Source organism: Sorex fumeus, unplaced genomic scaffold, assembly GCF_029834395.1.
Source record: "Sorex fumeus unplaced genomic scaffold, SorFum_2.1 ptg000037l, whole genome shotgun sequence".
NCBI lineage: Eukaryota > Metazoa > Chordata > Mammalia > Eulipotyphla > Soricidae > Sorex > Sorex fumeus.
This window is the reverse complement of record NW_026606094.1, coordinates 75,914,526-75,935,179: the sequence shown is the minus strand read 5'-3', so window position 1 is coordinate 75,935,179 and position 20,654 is coordinate 75,914,526. Positions and strand designations below refer to the sequence as shown.

Below are 20,654 nucleotides of genomic sequence, written 5' to 3'. Positions count from 1 at the left end.
AAGATACTAGCCTGACTCTGTGCTATCCAGTGAAAAAAGGAGATGGTGATGAATGGGATACTTTTACTGGCCCAGATTCATCATGACATCATGAGGAATTGGGACATCATGTATGTCCCATTGAGTTGAGTCCCACATACACAGAGCAATGCCCGCTTCCCAGGTACCCTTCCTTGCTTTGCCTCCCCGGTCCTGTGCACCCAGGGAAAGAGGACGCCTCAGTTCATGCTACCCACTGCTGCAAGCAGTTGCATTTTAACTGTTTCTATCCTATATTTTAAACTTTCTCAGAATGAGAAGTTGATGATTTCCCAAGATAATAGATTCTTCCCAAGACTTTAGGCTCAAGAAAATAAAAGATAAGGGATAATGTCCATGCAAATGGTCAAACAGATCACCTAAAAGGCAATGAACTAGCCAGACCACTCCGTAAAATCTTCCCATGTCTGTACCATTCTTCATTGATGAATAACATAAAGACCCAATTTTTCCATAAAATTTTCACTACATAAGCCATACTTAACTCAGTCTTAGACTAACTTTCTTCCTCAACAGGGAGTTTCTTTTTCTTCTAGTTTCTGATAAACTTTTCTATTTTCTAACTCCAAGCATCTTTATTAGCCACTACTTCCATTATTGAAAATATTGAAGAACCTAGGGACGATTGACAGACACAGACCAGCCATCACTGCTCCTGTATCACCCAGAGCCAGCTTCCCAACTGCTCCTCTTTTCTATAGAGTAGATGTGGCTCCCCCTGCCTTCCGACCACATGGAGTCACCCAGAAGCCACTCAGACTCTTGCCAAGCTATTTTCTCTGGACCTTGCTCTCTCTTCAATCTCTGCTAGCTTTCCCCAGATGTCCCCACACTCAGGAAATCAACAACAACAAAACATATGCAAACTGTCTTTTAATAAAAGCTGCAATCCACCTTTGGTCGAATTCATAAGCTGAATCATTCATCTTACCCATATGTCAAGGGTTAAGAGAGCAGATACTGTCCATGGTCCTCAGAGAGGAGAGATGGCAAAAATAGCCTGGGCCGGTGCTATCACTGCATTTTTCCAGGCATCAGAGAACTTTACAAGGTGGACCAGAAGGATATTACAGAGCGTAAGGTACTTGAGTTGCATGCAACCAACACAGGTTCCATGACCCCTGGCATCTCCACATGGTCCCTTGAGCACTGCCAGGACTGATACGAGCACAGAGAGCCGAGTAAGCCCTGAGTATTGCTGCCTCACCTCTCCCATGCCCCCTCCCCCAAGAAAAAACACCAGAGAACTGAACAACCTGGTTCGATCTATGTGCTGTGAGGAAAAGAAGCAGGAGCGATGAAAAGCCTTCAAAGACATGAGCCAATTTTTATTTTTTAAAGTTTGTAATAACACTATTCTTCCGCAAAGAAGAACACACACTTTTAAACCTACATTTCCTTCATATATAATAAATTAATTTAGGGGCTGAAAGGACAGTACAGGAAAAAAGGCATCACCATTTGCCTTGCATTCGGCCAACCCAAATTCACGGTCACAGTCCTCCCATTGTTCATCGATTTGCTCAAGCGGGCCCAGTAACGTCTCCATTGTGACACTTGTTACTGTGTTTGGCATATCAAATAGGTCACGGGTAGCTTGCCAGGCTTTGCCGTGCGGGCGAGATACTCTCGGTAGCTTGCCAGGCTCTCCGAGAGGGGTGGAGGAATCGAACTCGGGTCGGCCATATTGGCTGCGTGCAAGGCAAACACCCTACTGCTGTACTATCGCTCTAGCCCACCCAAATTCAATCTCCAGAATTCTATTTGGTCCCCCAAGGCCACCAGGAATAATTACTAAACTCAGAGACAGGAGTAAGCCCTGAGCACTGCTGGGTGTGGCTCTGAAACAAAAATAATAACAAAATGAATAAATAAATTTCTTTAAAATTCTATTTTGTGGGGAAAAAAAGGATGGAGAAGAGCACTTCTGGGAGTGCTCAGGAGCTATTTCTAGTTCAGGGATCACTCCTGACAATGCTTGGGGGCCACAGGCAGTGCAGGGGATCAAATCAGGGTTGGCTGCATGAAAAGAACGTGCCTTTACCTTTGTTCTAGCACACCGGTTCCTCAAAAAAAAGTTCCTGAAAGGGCTGGAGAGCTTTCACTTTGAACCAGGGGACCAGTTGACCAAGAGTCACAAGGAGGGGTCCCAGGGCTCCTCCTAAAACATTGTTTCAATGTTCCTTATGGTTTTTGCAATGACTAGGGACAATGAATCAGTATCAGAGGGAAGGATGATTGATAGGCTAAATGAAACAAATTACCCAGTAAGTGAGCACACTGGAACTCATGAAACTATTCTCTCGGTTTCTCTATACATTAAATTTCTAAAACAAAATCTTGAAAGAGGAAAATGTAGGATTTTAATAATGGTTCCACATATGTAAATGTGTTAAAATTTATTACACTGCATTTTGAAACAAGTGAGTTTTATGGTATATAAATTATATTATGGGCTGGAGCGATAGCACAGCGGTAGGGCGTTTACCTTGCATGCAACCAACATGGCCGACTTGAGTTCGATTCCTCTGGAGAGCCTGGCAAGCTACCGAGAGTATCTCGCCCACACGGCAGAGCCTGGCAAGCTACTCGTGACGTACTCAATATGCCAAACACAGTAACAAGTCTCATGATGGAGACGTTACTGGGCCTGCTCGAGCAAATTGATGAACAATGGGAGGACCGTGACTGTGAAATTATATTATATAGAGTTATCTTTGGCAGTACCTACATCCATCAACATGTGGAACTATTCCTGGCGAGAAGCTCAAGGCCATATGGGGGGCAAGGAACTGTCAGGGCCAGGATGGACGCTGGGTCTTCAGCATAGAAAGTAGGTGCTCCAGCCCTTGGAGCTATTTCCTTGGCCTGAAATGTATTTTTAAAATACAGAAATAGCAAACTGAGAATCTCTATAGTGAAACATAATATAATTAAAGATGAGCTGACTCTTCAGGAAACCTGCATGCAGAATTGGCTCAGAAATAATGAATGCAGAGGAGCACCATTCCTAGACCACAGGAAGAAGGCTTCCAAACAGAGTTCTGCACCCTGTTCTTTAGGATTTAGCTCTTTCTGGAGCTTTTATAGCACTGAGCTGGGGTATCCAGGCTGACACTAGAGATTCCAAACATCTTTAACAACTAAAAACGTTGCATTCAGTGACTCTGTCCTTCAAAAGCGGTTGGTTTAGGAGCCAAAGAGATAGTACAGCAGGTAAAGTACTTGTCTTCAAGATCCTGGTTCAAGTCCCCGCATCACATGGTCCGCGGAGTCAGGACTGACCCTGAGCACAGAGTTAGGAGCAGCCCCTGAGCACTGTCAGAGGTGTCATCCCTGAACACCATTGGGTATGCCCCCCCAACAAAATTAACTAAAAGTTTGGGTTATTATTTCTAGAGGGATCTTTAGCAGTGCTTAGAGGTCCCAGCACCACTTCAGTCAATCAGGCCAGACAGTTCCCTGCTCAGGTCCTATGACTTTTGCAACCTAGTTACAGTAAGGCTGAACGACAGCACAGTGGGTAGGGTGTTTGCCTTGCATGCGGCTGACCCAGGTTCGATTCCTCCATCCCTCTCAGACAGCCTGGCAAGTTACCGAGATTATCCCGCCCACATGGCAGAGCCTGGCAAGCTCCCTGTGACGTATTCGATATGCCAAAAACAGTGAGAACAAGTCTCACAATGAAGACGTTACTAGTGCCCACTCGAGCAAATCGATGAACAACGGAGGACAGTGCTATAGTCACAGTAAGATATAACAGACAGTGCTGGGGTCAGGGAAGGGATGCTTGTGGTACTGGGAACTCAGCCCTGCATTGCCCCATGAACTCCCTCTCTGGTCCTGCACATTTAATTCCTCACAGAATAGAAGGCCCACTGGTGTGGGTCCCTGGAAGAAAGCAAGCCTTACTCACGTGAAGTCCTAAACCCAGTTCCCGTGACAGTCCCACTGCACCAAGCCAGGCACGCTGGCACCACACACAGATGTGACCTCTGGCACTACAACCAGTGTAAAACAACACAACACAGCAAGAATGAAACAAAAATAAACGCAGAAGTGCAGCACTAAATCATTCCTATGGATCCTCCTTGGGATCATTTTTAAAGGCAAGTTAAATCCGAGCAGCCATTTGGATTAAACCTAGGGACTAACCTATGCCCCACTGCAGCCTCCAACTTCCATGTAAGCTTATCTCTCGGCCTTGCTCCAGAAATTCATAAATAAATCTCCAAAGAATTGAACTAGTTGCAAAAATTCTCGGTCACAGTTCCTGGCTGAGACCCCCTGGGCGATGTAGGAGGGCAGCAGGCCAGCACACTCCAGAGTCACTGCCATGCCTCCAGTCAGCTGCACTGCCCAGTTAAATATTCTGAATTGCCTGGAGCCCAAGGCCACGACATCTCCAAATTCTATAACGCTTCCTTATAGCCCAGTAGTAGCACACCAGAATCCATGGGAATGTAATACAGAAGCCAACCAATCTCAACTAACAAAAACATTCATACAGAAGACTTAACTGGAAAGAACAGTTTAGTAAAACCACAGACAAGAATTTAAAGTCCCCATGGTGAGGACTACCCTGTGCCTGACTGTCTCCACCAGGGCCCAACAGCTGAAGACCACCGGGGCCCAGCCAAGGCCATGCTGGAACCACTCTCCACACACTTGGATGAGCCTCACGCATAAAAGAACTGGCAGAGGAACCCAGGTGTGTGGGACCCGGGGCTGAGATCTCCAAGCCTGCACGGTTTGGGACTGGACTTGCCAGTAACTAGACAGTTACACCCACCAACTGCCGTGTAACTCCAACAACGGCCAGGATCCAGAGATTATCACACTCAGCTCCCGGAAGCACGCAGCCGCATTTGCGGCCGCGCGACATCTTATCATCTCATTCCTACTTTGGACAAACTGGCAGGCTACCAAATGTAACCTGCCCACACGGCAGAGTCTGGCAAACTCCCCGTGGTATACCCAATATGCCAAATACCAGTAACCATAATGGGTCTCATTCTCCTAAGCCTGAAAAAGCCTTGAATATGGCACTTTTAAAAAAAATCTCAGGGCTAGGACGAAGAAGACGTTACTGGCACCTGCTCGAGGCAATCGATGAACAACAGGGTGGTCGTGATCGTGATCGTGATGGTGAGGGACAATTTTCACAAATTTTCTTGTTTGGAAAAGTCTTTTGATCATTCGATGAGTCACTTGTTGGTAAAAAGCAATATAAAATAAGTTATTTTGGGTCTGCTACAGAGGCTGTCTTGAAGGGTGGTTGGGAAAATGGAGACAATGGCAGCTGGGTGGTGGGATTGGTGTTGGAATATTGAATGCCTGTAACAATACATCATGAACAACTGTGTAACCCACAGTGTTTCAACAAAATGGGAAAAAATACAAATAAACAGAACAAATAATAGAAAAAATGTTTACTCCAAGTAAATGTACTCTCATCATTTAAATCATTTCTTTTGATTAGTCTTTCCTAGCATGTTTATGCTTCTGACTTGAGTGATATGGATTTGCTATAATTCAATGCTGGTATATTTTTATTAGTATCATATCAATATTTTCTTTGACTTTTTTTACTCAGGGTTTCAGATAGTATATACCTTCCCAACTTCCATAGTCCTAGAGAAGGGGGATATAAAGAAAAATAGTTTCCTAGTGTAATGTGTGTATGTGTATAAGATAGAGGGTTGAGGAGCAAGAAATGAAAAGAGGAAGAAGGGAGGGAGTGGAGGGGAGGGAGGAGAGGCGAGGGAGGGAAGGAAAGAAGGAAAGAAGGAAGGAAGGAAGGAAGGAAGGAAGGAAGGAGGAAGGAAGGAAGGGAGGGAGGAAGGAAGGTAGAAGGAAGGGAGGGAGGGAGAGAGAGGGAGGAAAATGAGTTACAAGACAGCAGTTTTCCAGAAAGAGTAATATTATAGTCAATTAATATTATAGTCAATTTTCTAAGGATTTATCATTATTTTTGTGGTGACTAGGATCAGTTCCTATTGGATACCTCATTCAGTTGTTCAGTCTCTTTCTTTCAGATTTTTTGAGAGTAGATTCCTTAAAATTTGTTTGAAGCAATAGACACTTGCATGAAGGACTGCCACTGAAGAAAGAGTTTCGAGTCTAAGATCTCTCAGAGAAAATCAAATCCAAATGAGAGGCATCCTGTCTCCTCTGAACTTTTAGCCTCTGCCATCTTTTTAACTTACAGAAATTTCTTGTTCCCTGACCTTTTTTTTTAACATCTCAGTACAGAGATGTACAGATTGTATTGGAAAACCAATTTCTCTTACTTCCCTTTTATTAAGTTTCTATCCCCCTGACCGATTTGATCCTAATAATTTGCAGGTTTCATTTGGCTTCATTTACTCCCATTGTTGCTATTTCAAGGTCTCCCAAATTCGGCATGGCATTCAAATCAGGATGCATACTTTGGGTTTTTCCTTTCAATTAAATGCTTCCAGAAGAAAATTTCAGAAAATGGGTTCACCCTAGCTGACTCAGATCTAAAAACCTTTCCAAAGAGATTTTACAGGGAAAGTATTGCTGGCTTTAAGCCTTAAGTATTGAATTCAGGGCTGCAACTTGAATTCGACTTTCAAGTTTTGTATCTTCAATGTGAAAAATCCCAGAAGGAGTTACAGTCGTATTTTTTTCCCCAAGAAGGACCCACATATCTAGAACATTCCTAATTTCCTTACACAAAGAATTTCAAGGTACAACACAAGCCTGCTTTGCTGACCCACCAACTGAAAGCAGGAAAGACCTTACTTATATTCTGGTTTAAATGACTTTTCTTTAATGAAAATTTTTACTCATTTTTATAGAGAGTTGTATGAGGATGAGTGAATAAGTAGTATTGTGAAACTTTGCATATGCAAAGTATGCTTTTTTAAAATTTCCTTCCAGTGATACTGTAAGGTTTGCTTGGACCAAATGGTAACCAGACAAAATGGTGATCAGCTGATGAGACAGCCATTCTCATGGAATAAAAGATCACCGTGCCCCCAGTGCTGAAGACAGGACTTATGACCCACTTGGCACCAGGAAGCTAGCAGGCTGCATTCCATGCTTCCTCACATCAACCCCCTGGAGATAACAAGGCCAGATCACTGGTCTTTGCTCCCTTTTCCCTCCCCAACACAACTTAAAAGCTCACTTAGTCTTTCCCAGGGTTCAGCCTTGCCCCAATCTCAACAGAGGTTCTGACCGGGAGCACACCCCAGTAAACTTCTTCTGTTCATTCACCTTTAGTTGCCTCTGTCCCTCTGACCTATCTGAGGCAGCCTAACCAATTGCTAATACATTTCAAAGGTCCCACCTGAAGTGTAGTCCAATAGCAATACTATCACCTGGGAGCTGGTTAGTCCTGCAGACTTTGGGGCGCAGATTCCCTAAGTCTGAATTTGGTTTTAACAAGAGCCTCGGTGACTCAATTGCCCTCTGAGTCTGAGAAGCACCAGGATCCTAGCTACCACAACTGCTGGTTCCCTGATCTACACCGTGATGTGCCAAACTTAGAGAAGGGGAGTGCCATGGTAACTGGTAGGGAGATTCAAATAAAATCCAGGGCAATGTAGGTAATGGAATATTTGGGAATGGGTGGCTGGGGTCTCAGTAGGAGAAAAACAATTCTAGTGCAATATTCATCACTGTCACTGTCATCCCATTGTTCATCGATTTGCTGAAGCGGGCCCAGTAACATTGTGAGACTTGTTACTGTGTTTGGCATATTGAATACTCCACGGGTAGCTTGTCAGGCTTTGCCGTGTGGGCAAGATACTCTCCATAGCTTGCCGGGCTCTCTGAGAGGGGCGGAGGAATCGAACTCGGGTCATCCATGTTGGCTGCATGCAAGGCAAATGCCCTACCCGCTGTGCTATCACTCCAGCCCGCAATATTCATACACATACATATAAGCATGCACGAGCTTACAAAATAACTGCACCTTTCCAAAGGGGCCGCACTTGGCTGTGCTCAGGTCTTATTTCTCCCTCTTTGCTTAGGGATCTTTCTGGTGGTACTCGAAGGAATATACACAGTGGCTGGGGATCAATCTGGGGGTCAAATGAATGCAAGGCAGTGCCTTGTCTCATAACTATCCCTCCAGTCCCTTTGCTACCTTTTAAAGTATTTCTTTTTTAGCCTTTTTACAGAGGATAAAATTGAGGAATATGGAACTTTCATAGTTTTCCCAAGGCTCATCAAAGTTCGTAATGCTGCACATGAATTTAGAGCAAGTTATAGCTAAGACAAAAACAATTCTAGGAAAAATCACTTTCATCTTACTGTCATATCATGTCCTAGGACAGTCATGTTGATAATGAAATTAACAGATAATCAACAATGTTAAATTAATCCTTTAATTTCTTGTATCTAGCCATACTGGAATCAGTACTCAAATAAAAAGAAACAAATAAAAAAATCCTGACTTTTTTTTACTCTGAAGAAGTCCATATCCTCTTTTGAACACTGCTTTGTCTCTGACTTGGTCTCTGTCTTTGCTTCACTATTTTGACACTCCAAAAATTATGTTTTTTAAAAAATCCTTCTCTCTCTCTCTCTCTCTCTCTCTCTCTCTCTCTCACACACACACACACACACACACACACACACAAAACAGAAAAGAAAGACAAACAAACAAGGCCTCCCCCCCAAAAAAAAATCAAATATGTTACAGATAAATTGAGGAAATGTTTTGTTTTGTTTGTTTTTCTTTATTAAAAGTATTATTTGTGAAAATATTCTTCTAAAGCAAGGACAGGTATTCTTCCTACTCTTCATTTAATGTTTTGCTGCAATTTTCTTGCCAACTGATTTTAAGTATCATTATGATCAGGTTCTTAAAGAACATGGACCTTGCTCTGGCTAGGATCACTCCAATTTATTTTCTCATCTATACTACAAGGAAATGACATTAAAAATGATATTATTTGAGGACCACCCGCATCCACAAATCTCTCAGATTATAAAATACTTCATAATTACTTTATTCTGAACACCAAGTTACTATTTAAGTAAGACCCATTCACATAAATGTATGCCAACCAATACTCACTGAACAAGGGAAACTACTGGAATCAGAGGAAAAGAAAATTAATAAGGACAGCAAAATTAGTCCTGAAGGGCTGGAGTGATAGCACAGCGAGTAGAGCACTTGCCTTGCATGTGGCTGACCTGGGTTCGATTGCCAGCATCCCATATGGTCCCCTGAGCACCACCAGGAGTAATTTCTGAGTGCATGAGTCAGGAATGACCCCTGTGCAACACCAGGTGCAACCCAAAAACCAAAATAAATAAATAAATAAATAAATTAAAATTAGTCCTAAAATAGATGTTACATTTACAATAATGATAAGATATCACACTAGCCATCAACAATTCAAATGAAGGTTAAAATGGTTTACTGTGGAAATACACAACTAGAGACTGAAAGAGCAGCATTATCGTTGCCAAAAGTCCAGATAAAAGTGCAGGTAATGGGTCGGGAGACAACTTAGAGGGCTGGAACACAGGATATGAGCTAGGATCAAAGTTTCCTCTGGCAGTTCCTCAACAGCACCACTGGGCATGAACATCTCTGATTGAGCACTAAATGATCAGGCACCCACCACTGGTCACAGTATCTTCAGGAGTGATCCCCAAGCCCCTAGGCACTACTGTGTCCTCACCACACAATTTTAAAAATAATAATAATGCACATAATTATTTGAATAAAATTGATAATAGAATGTGATTACAATGAGTGGCTGAATAAATAACAGTACGCTTAACATTTAAAAATGCAAAAAATGCTTGATTACAGAATAGCAATGTTCCTTAAATAATATTTCCTAAGTTATTTTAAATGCACATATACATGCAAAAGCCAGGATCCAGAGATTATCACACCAAGCTCCTGGGAGAGAAAAAGGCAGAGTCTCCTAACCTGTGCCTGACTGTCTTTACCAGAGCCCGACAGCTGAAGAACTCCGGGCCCGAGCCAAGGTCATGCTGGGACCACTCTCCACACACTTGGATGAGCCTCACGCATAAAAGAACTGGCAGAGGAACCCAGATGTGTGGGACCCGGGGCTGAGATCTCCAAGCCCGCATGGTTTGGGACTGGACCTGCCAGTAGCTAGACAGTTATACCCACCAACTGCCGTGTAACCCCAACAACGGCCAGGATCCAGAGATTATCACACCAAGCTCCTGGGAGCGCGTGGCCGCATTCGCGGCTGCGTGACTTTTTATTTACATTTATTTAATTTTTCAGGGTACCTTAAAAATCCCACCCACACAGTAGAGCCTGGCAAGCTATCCGTGGTCTATTGGATATGCCAAATCCAGTAAAAAAAAATGGATCTCATTCCCCTGACCCTGAATACGGCAGAGTTGAGAAGGGTGTGGAAGGAGAGGCTGATAAAATCCCAAGGCAGAAATAGGCTGCCAAAACGAAGAAAGACAAAAATGATTGTCTGTACTTTCAATGCACGTACGCTGGCATCTGATGCATCCATCGAGGAACTGATGGTACAAGCGCGAAAGATCAGGTACGACATCATTGTTCTGACTTAAATGAGAAGACATCAATCACATCACGCCGTTTTCGACACTGGAGAAGAACTGTTCCTTGGAACATGTGACAAAAGAGGCGTCGGTGGTGTCGGTATCCTTGTCAACATGAACTTAGCCATGAGCATTGATTCATTCGAATGCCTAACAACCCGAATAGGACAATTACACTTGAATAGATGTGGCTCACTGCCGGCAGTTTCTATCTTTGTTCTCTATGCACCAACATCCAATTATGGTGAATGAGAAATTGAGAAGTTCTACATGGAGCTGGAGAAGTTCTATAAAAAAGATCACACCTTCTACAAGATCATTGTCGGTGATTTTAATGTGAAGATAAGACCAAAAAGATCAGCCGATGAACTCCATATCAGGACCCATGTCCTAGAATGGAATGAACAGGGTGACAGACTGTCTGACAGTTCATCATGTCATCCAAGACCTTCCTTGGTAACTCACAGTTCCAAAAGGCTGAATCTAAACGTTGGACATGGGAGTCTCCCAGTGGATGGTTCCACAATGAAATAGACCACATCATATTCAATTGGCGGTTTTGCCTAACTGATGTTGCTGTTGTCCCAAAATTCCAAATGGGATCGGACCAACATCTCCTTCGTGCAAAATTCTACCTCACAGAACAGGGAGAAAAAGAATGCAAAGTTTAAGAAGAGAACTCCCAGAACGACCACCAACTGGGAGCTCTTTGGCTCTGTTGCGGCAACATGGGAAGATGCCGTCATTGACAACATTGATGAGAAATACGATCGAATGATTCAGTACCTCCATGATTGTGCGAGGAATGCCAAGAGAGAGATAACCACAAAAACCGCCTTTCTTCGAACACCCTTGAACTTATTCGCCAACGTGGCTTGGCATATGCCTCAGGCAATCTCAAGCAAATGTCCGAGCTGGCAAAACAATGCAGAGAAGCCATCAAGGATGACCTCAAAGACAGGAGAACAGCAGTGCTGGTAGATGTGGCAGAAGCCAGGAAAAGCATTCATAATGCCAGCCTGTCATTCAATAACTACAAGACCAAGATGACTGCCCTCCAACATCCTGATGGATCTATCACATCTTCCAGAAGGGCAATGGAGAAGATTATTCATGACTTCTACTCAGATCTCTTTAATAGCCACATCCACTTGCCCACATACCACATTCCGCACGATGGATATATCATTCCCAATGTTCTCCCTTCCAAAATTCAACACGCCATCTCGTCGGTAAAGAAACAAAGAGCACCTGGCCCAGACAAGATCAGACCTGAACACCTGAAGAACTTACCACCAGTACTCATCAATACACTGGCTCGGCTCTTCACACGCTACCTGTCTGATTGCAAGGTTCCATCCCAATGGAAAACCAGCAAGACTGTACTACTATACAAGAAGGGAGACATCCACAACATTGGCAACTATCGCCCAATCTGCCTATTGTCTGTCATCTACAAACTGTTCACTCGAGTCATCCTGAATAAGATTAGCAGAACACTAGATGAAGGACAACCATGTAAACAAGACGGGTTCCAAAAAGGATTCAGTACCATCAACCATATCCACACGATTACTAAGCTCATTGAGGTTTCTCAGGAGTTCAAGATGCCTGCTCTGTCTAACGTTCATTGATTTAAAGAAGGCCTTTGATTCTGTTGAGACGGAAGCGGTCACAGAAGCCCTAGCCAATCAGGGCATACAAACTCAATACATCAGGATCCTCTGTGAGCTCTATTATGGATTCACTACCAAGATCTCACCATTCTACAAAGAAGTAATCATTCACGTCAAGAGAGGGGTTCGGCAGGGTGATACCATTTCCCAAAGCTCTTCAGTGCCACCCTCAAGAACATCATGCGACGACTGGAATAGGAAGGAATGGGAGTGAAGATAGATGGTCGGCAACTATACCACCTCTGCTTTGCTGATGACATCGTTCTAATAACACCAAACATCAGCCAAGCTATTTGGGTCTCTCAAAGAGGAATTGAAAGAGCTATGCTTGGAATATCACGCTTCACTCAAATGAGAGATAGAATCCGGAGTTCTGATCTCCATCAATGCTCAAGAATCAGGGACGCTGTTTCATTTGCCAAGGCATCAAAAATCAGATGCGCTGGACACGTAATGAGGTTTACAGACAACCGCTGGACTAGATTCCATGGAACATCGAAAGATCGCGTGGACGCCCACCTACAAGATGGTCAGACTTCTTCATCAAGACCCTGAATGATCAGTTTGAGGCTCTGCATGTTCCTAGAACGAACAGATGCCATTGGGCTACGCTAGCACGTAACAGGGATGAATGGAGACATTACTGGCACCCGCTCGAGCAAATCAATGAATAACAGGAGATCAAGTAATCAAGTGATATATATAACTAAATTCATAAATTAAACCACTATTTTTTGTTTTGTTTTTGGGTCATACTTAGCAATGCTCAGATGTTATTCTTGGCTCTGTACTCAGGAATAATTCTATATGGGATACTGGGGATGGAACATGAGTCAAGTCAAACACAAGGCAAGTGCCTTACCCACTGTACTATCTCTCAGGCCCCAGTTAAACCAATATTTTCTAAAATATAAACAGAGGCAGGAGAGTGGGAATCTGAGGGTGGTGGTAGTGGTAGTAACATTAAGTAGACTTCATTCCTTAGAGACAGTGGATTTCCACAGTGAGTGGTAAGTGAATAGTTTTTGCAGCATAATAAATTCTGCAATAAAAATTATTTTCTGTAAAAATAATTTTAGGAACTTCCAAGTTAAACATTCAATAAAATAACTAATTATGGGGGCTAGAGATACAGCACACTAGATAAGTTTCCTTAAACCTACCAGGAGTGATTCCTGAGCACAGAGCCAGGAGTAAGCCTTGAACACTCTTAGGTGTGACCTTCATAACTAAAAATAACAACAACAAAACCATAAAAGTATCTCATCTGAACTCTTAAAATTACATTCATTGAGGTTGCCCCCCCATATCTGCTTTCTTCCTGTGCCTTTTAGTTTTAGGGTCACATCTGATGGTGCTCAGGTTATGATCCTGGCTCTGTGCTCAGGGATCACTTTTTTGGTATGTTTTCAGTTCATTTTAATGATGCCAGGGGAATTCAAGCACAATACAAAAAAACCTCTTACCAAGAAATCTGGAGTGCATGCTCAGCTCTGATATGTTGTGAACTGTGGGATGAGCAAGCAGCCACAGATCGGTCATGAGGCTGGCAGAGGCATGACTCTTTTGAACAGCACATCATGAGGGGACCCAGGTGCCCAGAGTCCTGTAGATGGTGATGGCACCAGATGGTGCCCCCGCTCACCGGATCCTGGACTTGTCCCACCTCTTCTCAGGGCTCCCAGGACTGGCAGGGATGATGTGCTTGTTCTCATGCCAGCTCCTCAGCACCTTCCCTGTGTGCAACTCATTCTTCATGGGGGCATCACTGAGGAACTGAGCACTGTCATGAGTACTGAACTCTTCTCTCCCACCTTGGTGACAGTGAAATCGTAGAAGCTATGGTGGTGAGGGATTATAAGGTCCTCTTTGATGTACATGAGTTGCTCCACCCTGCAGGCCGGAGCTCACTGAAGTCCTTGTGCAGGATTTCCAGCACTTTCTGCCAGGAACTGCTACACGGTGTTCCCCTTCTTCATCTTAACCATGTGCCAGTGCCTAGAACCATCCCAGTAACTGAAGGTTGATTTCAATCTCCACAGTCTTGATCTTCTTCTGCTTGGCTTCCCACTACTGCTGCTGCTCTTCCCAGAGCCAGTTCTTCTCATGGTCTCAGTCAGGCAAGAAGCTTGTGCCCACCCTGTGTTCTTTCCAAGCTTCTTTTTCTTGGTAGGCATCTCTCTTTCCAGTTCCTTGTCATCCAGGGCCACCTATTCCTCTTCTTTCTTTCCAGCTTGCTCCTCTTCTTCCAGCATTTGATTTGGGGGCCATACCCAACAGTGCTCAGGGCTTGCTCTTGTCTCTAAACTCAGGGGTCACTCCTGGTGATGCTCAGGGGACCAAATGCAGTAGTAGAGATTCAGCCCTTGTTGGCACATGCAAGGCAAGGACCTAAACACCTATCTCTCTGGTCTCTAAAAATATAATTCTGCTGAATTTTCTCCCGGAAGAAGAACAGTGCAGTCTCCTGCCCCCGCGCCTGACTGTCCTCGCTGCCGGGGCCCCTTGGAGGGGAGCGGGTTGAGCTTTCCTCCCCGCCCCGACCAGGGCTCGGCAGCCAAAGACCTCCAGAACCAGCCACCACCATGCTGAGACCACTCTCCGCACACATGAAGGTACTGGCAGAGGGACAAAGTCACGCGGGTTCCGGGGCCGAGATCTCCAAGCCGACTGTCCTTGCCGCCAGGGCCCATTGGAGGGGAGCGGGTTGAGCTTTCTTCCCTACTCCGACCAGGGCTCGGCAGCCAAAGACCTCCAGGACCAGCCACCACCATGCTGAGACCACTCTCCACACACATGAAGGTACTGGCAGAGGGACAAAGTCACGTGGGTTCCGGGGCCGAGATCTCCAAACCTACTCCGATTTGGGCCGAGCATCCTCCACCCAGATCCTCCAAATTTCAGTAGGCGGGGGTCACATCCACCAACTGGCCCCCTGGCGCCATGTAATCCCATCAGCAGCCAAGACTCAGAGACTATAAAAACCAGCTCCCGGAACCGCGCAGCCGCACGACAGCTTATTATGACATGTTATTATCTCATTCCTACTTTGGACAAACTGGCAGGCTACCGAATGTAGCCTGCCCACACGGCAGAGTCTGGCAAACTCCCTGTGGTGTACCCAATATGCCAAATACCAGTAACAATGATGGGTCTCATTCTCCTAAAGAGCCTTGAATATAATCTCAGGGCTAGGATGAAGGAGACGTTACTGGGGCCTGCTCGAGGCAATCGACGATTAACAGGATGATTTGTGATTTTTTTTGTGATTTGTGAATTTTCTCCTGAAAACCTTGAGAGTAATAATCCAAACATTGTGGGAGATGTGAATGTACAAGATTCTATGCCAGCCTGGTCCACAATTAAATGTGATAGCCTGAGGATGCAGACCTACTTGGGCACTGGGATCTGGGTCACACCACATACTGCGTGGGGATCAGTGTCTTCCAAAGACAGAGACCAGAATCAGTCACAAGTGAGGAGGACATGCACCTCATGCACCTTCACTTCTGTACTCTCTGCCTGGCCCTGATATGAATGTCTTAGAACTAACAAAAGAGAAAGAAACTTATAGAATAGTGAGAGACCCACCAGAAGACATCACAGAAGTTGGCTTCTGAAGCAGGCTTCAAAGATGACTTGACATACACTTATTTCTGGGCTATATCACTCAAAGTGGGTCCTCTGGAGTCCATACTTGATGGGCTCTCTGAAGCTGTTCTTTTGTCTACTGACCACTATGAAAACCTGGCATGATATGGACCCTAAAAACTGTTCTAAATTTCTTAATTTGAATAGATAAGGAATAAAGGGGAATAAAACATAAGACCCCACATGTTCTGAGTCTTGGAGATAAGATATGACACATTTGAAGGAACGTGTGTGTGTGTGTGTGTGTGTGTGTGTGTGTGTGTGTGTGTGAGAGAGAGAGCAGAGAATTCATAGAAACCCTTAAAGCTGAAAGCATCTCTTAGCTGCTATCTCTGGGAAAGGAGGCATAAGCATGCTATCTTATGCTAACTACCTGTAAATCTATTGTCTCTTTCAAACATGTTACTTTATTTCAACAAAATCAGTGGGTGGCCATTTCCTTACTCCTGTGTTCCATGAACCAGTCAATAGAAAAGTCACACTACAAGCACAGAGCTTCAAGTAAAGTGATGGTCTTGAAGAAAAAAAATGTTTTGAAATCTTCTAATTTTTCTGGAAACAAATTTTAAGACCAGCTGAAGAGGTCAAAAGGGAGACTTGGAAATCCTTAGCTTAGAGTAACTTTTAATATCCTTCTTTTTAACTGTAACTTACCTCCACTTTCCAGAAAGGCAATCAAAGAAAAACACCTCTTACACATTATAGACCTTATTTTGGTTTGATTTTGGGGCCACATCCAGCAGCGCTCAGGGTTCACTCCTGGCTCTAACCTTAGGGATCACTCCTAGTGGTGTTCAGGGGACTATATGGGGTGCTGGAGATTGACCTGGGATTGGTCACAAGCAAGCAAATGCCTTACCAGCTATACTATCTTGCTGGATTCTATGAACTTGTCTTTGTTTTGCTTTGGTTTGGTTTCAGACCACACCTTTCAGTACCCAAGACTCACTCTTGGCTCTGTGCTCAGGGATCACTCCTATAGGTGCTTAGGGAACCTTATATGGTGTCAGAAATGGGATTAGTGGTATGCAAGGTAAAGGCCTTAACCCTAATACTCTCTCTAGCCCCCGCACTTAAAAACTTTATGCAGGTATGCACTCGTTTTAAGCCACAAGAAACTCTTTACATTATTATAATTATCTTTCAATTTTATAATACTAAGAACTAAATTGCATTATTAATGAAAAATCATATTACAAGGGTCCCTTATCAGGGAAGTTCTGCAACAATCTGAAATAAGTAAAAAAGTCTAGGATGCTCCAATAATCTCCCTCAATTTGGCATTCTATACCTAATTTTGATTGTTCTTTGCCTGTCTGTACCCATTCATGCATGAGGTCAAACTTTTGCCACCAAATGGAAGTCCTCTCCAACTGCATCCCCAGAGAAGAAACACTCAACTTAATGATATTTAAAGCTTACAATATTTCTGTTTGAAAGGAATAGTACTATTAGAAAACAATAGTAATAGCACAGCTGCAAGCAACTATACTGTTCACAAATAGTATTATTTTCACCTTCACAGTATTAGTAAATTTTTTGATAACATAGTGATTCTCTGTCAAATCTGCCTGGTACAAACTAAGCAAAATATGTCAGTGACCCATCCTCGAAAGTGCACCCTGCTCCCAGCAGCAGACCTTCATCCAAAGAGAATCTCACAGATGGGCCATTTTGATTTCTGGAGCAATCATCACATTTAGCTCAGACTGTTTGTATATGTTCTGCTTTCTGGTTTTATCATTACTCTTTCTTTTCCAAGGAAAGTGACAATCTTTACAAGCTGCCTCCTTTCCACTTGAAGCCTAGCCAAAATTACATGATGATTTTAGGGTTTCACTCACACATTGTAAAATCTAATCCTTAATTAAGAACACATAAATCAAAATTTCTCTCAATTAAAACATTCACATTTCACCTATTTTTCTAATGCACTAAAGTTAAATAAGACTTGACTATTTAAAATAATGGTACTTTAAATAGAGAAAAATATAACTACCAGTTTGGTGAAAGAACAATAATTTTTAAAACTTATGTCACAGTTTGGACCATTAAACTCATTATTAAATAGTTTATTTAAATTGAAAAAGGTGAAATTAGAACTCTGTATTTTATGACATCATAAAATAAAAATATACATGATATGGAGGGATCTTAAACATGCAGAAATACAGCATTACAAATACTAAGGACAAGTGTCCCCTGAGTACCTCCGTAGAGGACAAATTGCCAAGCATAACAAAAAAATTAGAATATCTTATGCTTATATTGCTTATTATCTTACAGAAAAGTTAAAAGATACACACACACAAGATTTGACCTCAAGGACATTCCTTAAATGAAATAAATTGCTAAGAATATAGTGATAAGCAAGCATAACAAAAATTAATCTTGAGAGTTTATGAATTCCAGAATGGAAGGGCAAGTACTTCTCAAAAGGGCTCCTTTTTATCACAGGCAATAAGAATACTGTCAAAGGCATTAAAGTCAGTGTTTCAAAACTCTGATGACTAAAGGCTTACAACAAACTGAGGAATATTATTAAGGAAAAACTAGTTTATCTTTCAATAAAACTAGCAGGCTTTGAAATATTCAAAACTACACTATCTAGTAATCACTGGAGAAAAATGAGTTTGGGGTCCCCATAGTGCTAGTCCCTAAGTGCCTGCCAGTTTCACCAGTTTGCTAGCTTACTGAAGATCTTCAAACTTTTATTTTGTTTTTGATCTCCAATTCATCACTATCTCCAACTCAATCCTATTCTGAGGAGTTGGGAACAAACACATGTTTATATTACTTCTGATATTTACCTGTGAAGTGACTTTTAGTGGTGACCTTAATTTCTTCCTGTTTTCCCCCCAACCACCACCACTTCCTATTAATTTGATTAACATCCTTAGATTTCAGCCATGAAGGACTCCCTTGATATTTCTTATAAGGACAGGTCTGTTGGAAATGAATTGACTTAATATTTATGTGTGAATATTTTAATTCTTTGGTTTTTCTAAATCTTTTTTTGGGGGGGAGTCAGACCTAAGAACTGGCAGATTCTTAGGTAACTTAGGTACCTTCATGTAGCTCATACAGTTTTTCATAGACAATTCATAATATTCTTCTTTCATAATTAGTTTTTTTATTTCTGTAAGGTCAACGGCAATGGCCTCACATTTATCCTTGTTTTTAGTAATGGGAGTCTTACCTTCTTAACTAATGGTTTGTCAATTTTGTGCTTTTTAAATGGCTTTCTTTGTGTTCCACTAGTTTTCTAGCCACTAATTTATATATTTACATTCTAGTTATTATTATCCACTTCTTCTGACTAGTTTTGTTCGTATATTTCTAATTTCTTAAGGTAGAGGATAAGTGACTTGAGTTCTTTAAGATCTGTTAGTAATAGTATTTACAGATCTCTTTCTCTTCAATCTCTTAGATACATACAACCATAATATTTGATAGGTTTGTTTCTATTTTCGTTTACTTTAAAGAATCTTCTAGCATAAAGATATATATATATATAATACATTATATATAATACACTATATATGAGAAACTGGCAGGCTACCAAATGTAACCTGCCCACACGGCAGAGTCTGGCAAACTCCCCGTGGTATACCCAATATGCCAAATACCAGTAACAATGATGGGTCTCATTCTCCTAACCCTGAAAGAGCCTTGAATATGGCACTTTTAAAAAAAATCTCAGAGCTAGGACGAAGGAGACATTACTGGGGCCTGCTCGAGGCAATCGACGAACAACAGGATGGTCATAATCGTGATATATAATAGAATGTATTATAAGAAAATCTGCTATTTCTTCTATAACATTACTTTAAGTAGTATGTTCACAATACATTAATTTAAAAGAGCACACCTATTTTTATAGCAGCACTTAGCGCAATAGCCAAGATATGGAAACAACCCAAATGTCCACTCCAAATGAATGGATAAAGTTGTGCTATATATGGAATGCTATGTGGCTTGGAACAAAACTATGCTGTTTCCTATGACATGCATGGAACTAGAGAACAACTTGTGAATAGTTAGTGAGAATGAAAGGGATAAGATCCAAATTAATATCACTCTTTTATGGGACTTAACGATGCACAACCCTGTAGGTTAAGGAATTAAGGCAGCACAAGAGAGAACTGATAGACAAAACTGAGTTTGTGGAAGGGGAGACATCTGAAAGGGAGGGTCATTAGGATCCCTGGGAGAGGGAGGTGGGTACACTGGTGATGGGTATGGTGTCGAATCATGTACACAGGAAATTATCATTGATAATATTGTAAATCACAGAACCTCAATCAATTTTTTAAAGGCAGTGTGTTCAATAGATTTTTGACTTTCCAAATGTTTTTTTTTTCTGTTACTGATTTTCAACTTTATTCCATTGTGATTAGAGAATATATATTTTGGGACTTTTGGATTGCTTTCGGAGGGACCACATCTGTCAGCATTCAGTGCCTGTTTCTTATTTGCATGGCTATCACATGGAGTGGTACCAGAAGGACCATTCAGGGTTTGAGTCAAACCTAAAGCTCTTGTATGAAAGCTAGTGCTCCAGCACATTCTGCTATCAGGCCCCTACATTTATTATTTTGATCTTTTAAAATTTATCAAGACTTTAATGGCCTAACGTATGGTGAATATTCCATGTTTATTTGAGAAAAGAATATATTCTGTGGCTGAGGTGTTCTGTGTACATCTGTTACTTTTAGTTAATATGTACTGTTAATG

The 20,654-nt window shown here is 42.3% G+C and overlaps 1 protein-coding gene and 1 pseudogene across 1 annotated transcript in view; both read right to left on the bottom strand.

Moving 5' to 3' along the window:
* Positions 1-20,654, bottom strand: part of BMPER (BMP binding endothelial regulator) — a 320,091-nt gene that overhangs the window by 171,186 nt on the left and 128,251 nt on the right. The window lies entirely within an intron of this gene.
* Positions 13,908-14,521, bottom strand: LOC130027587 (protein FAM50A-like; annotated as a pseudogene).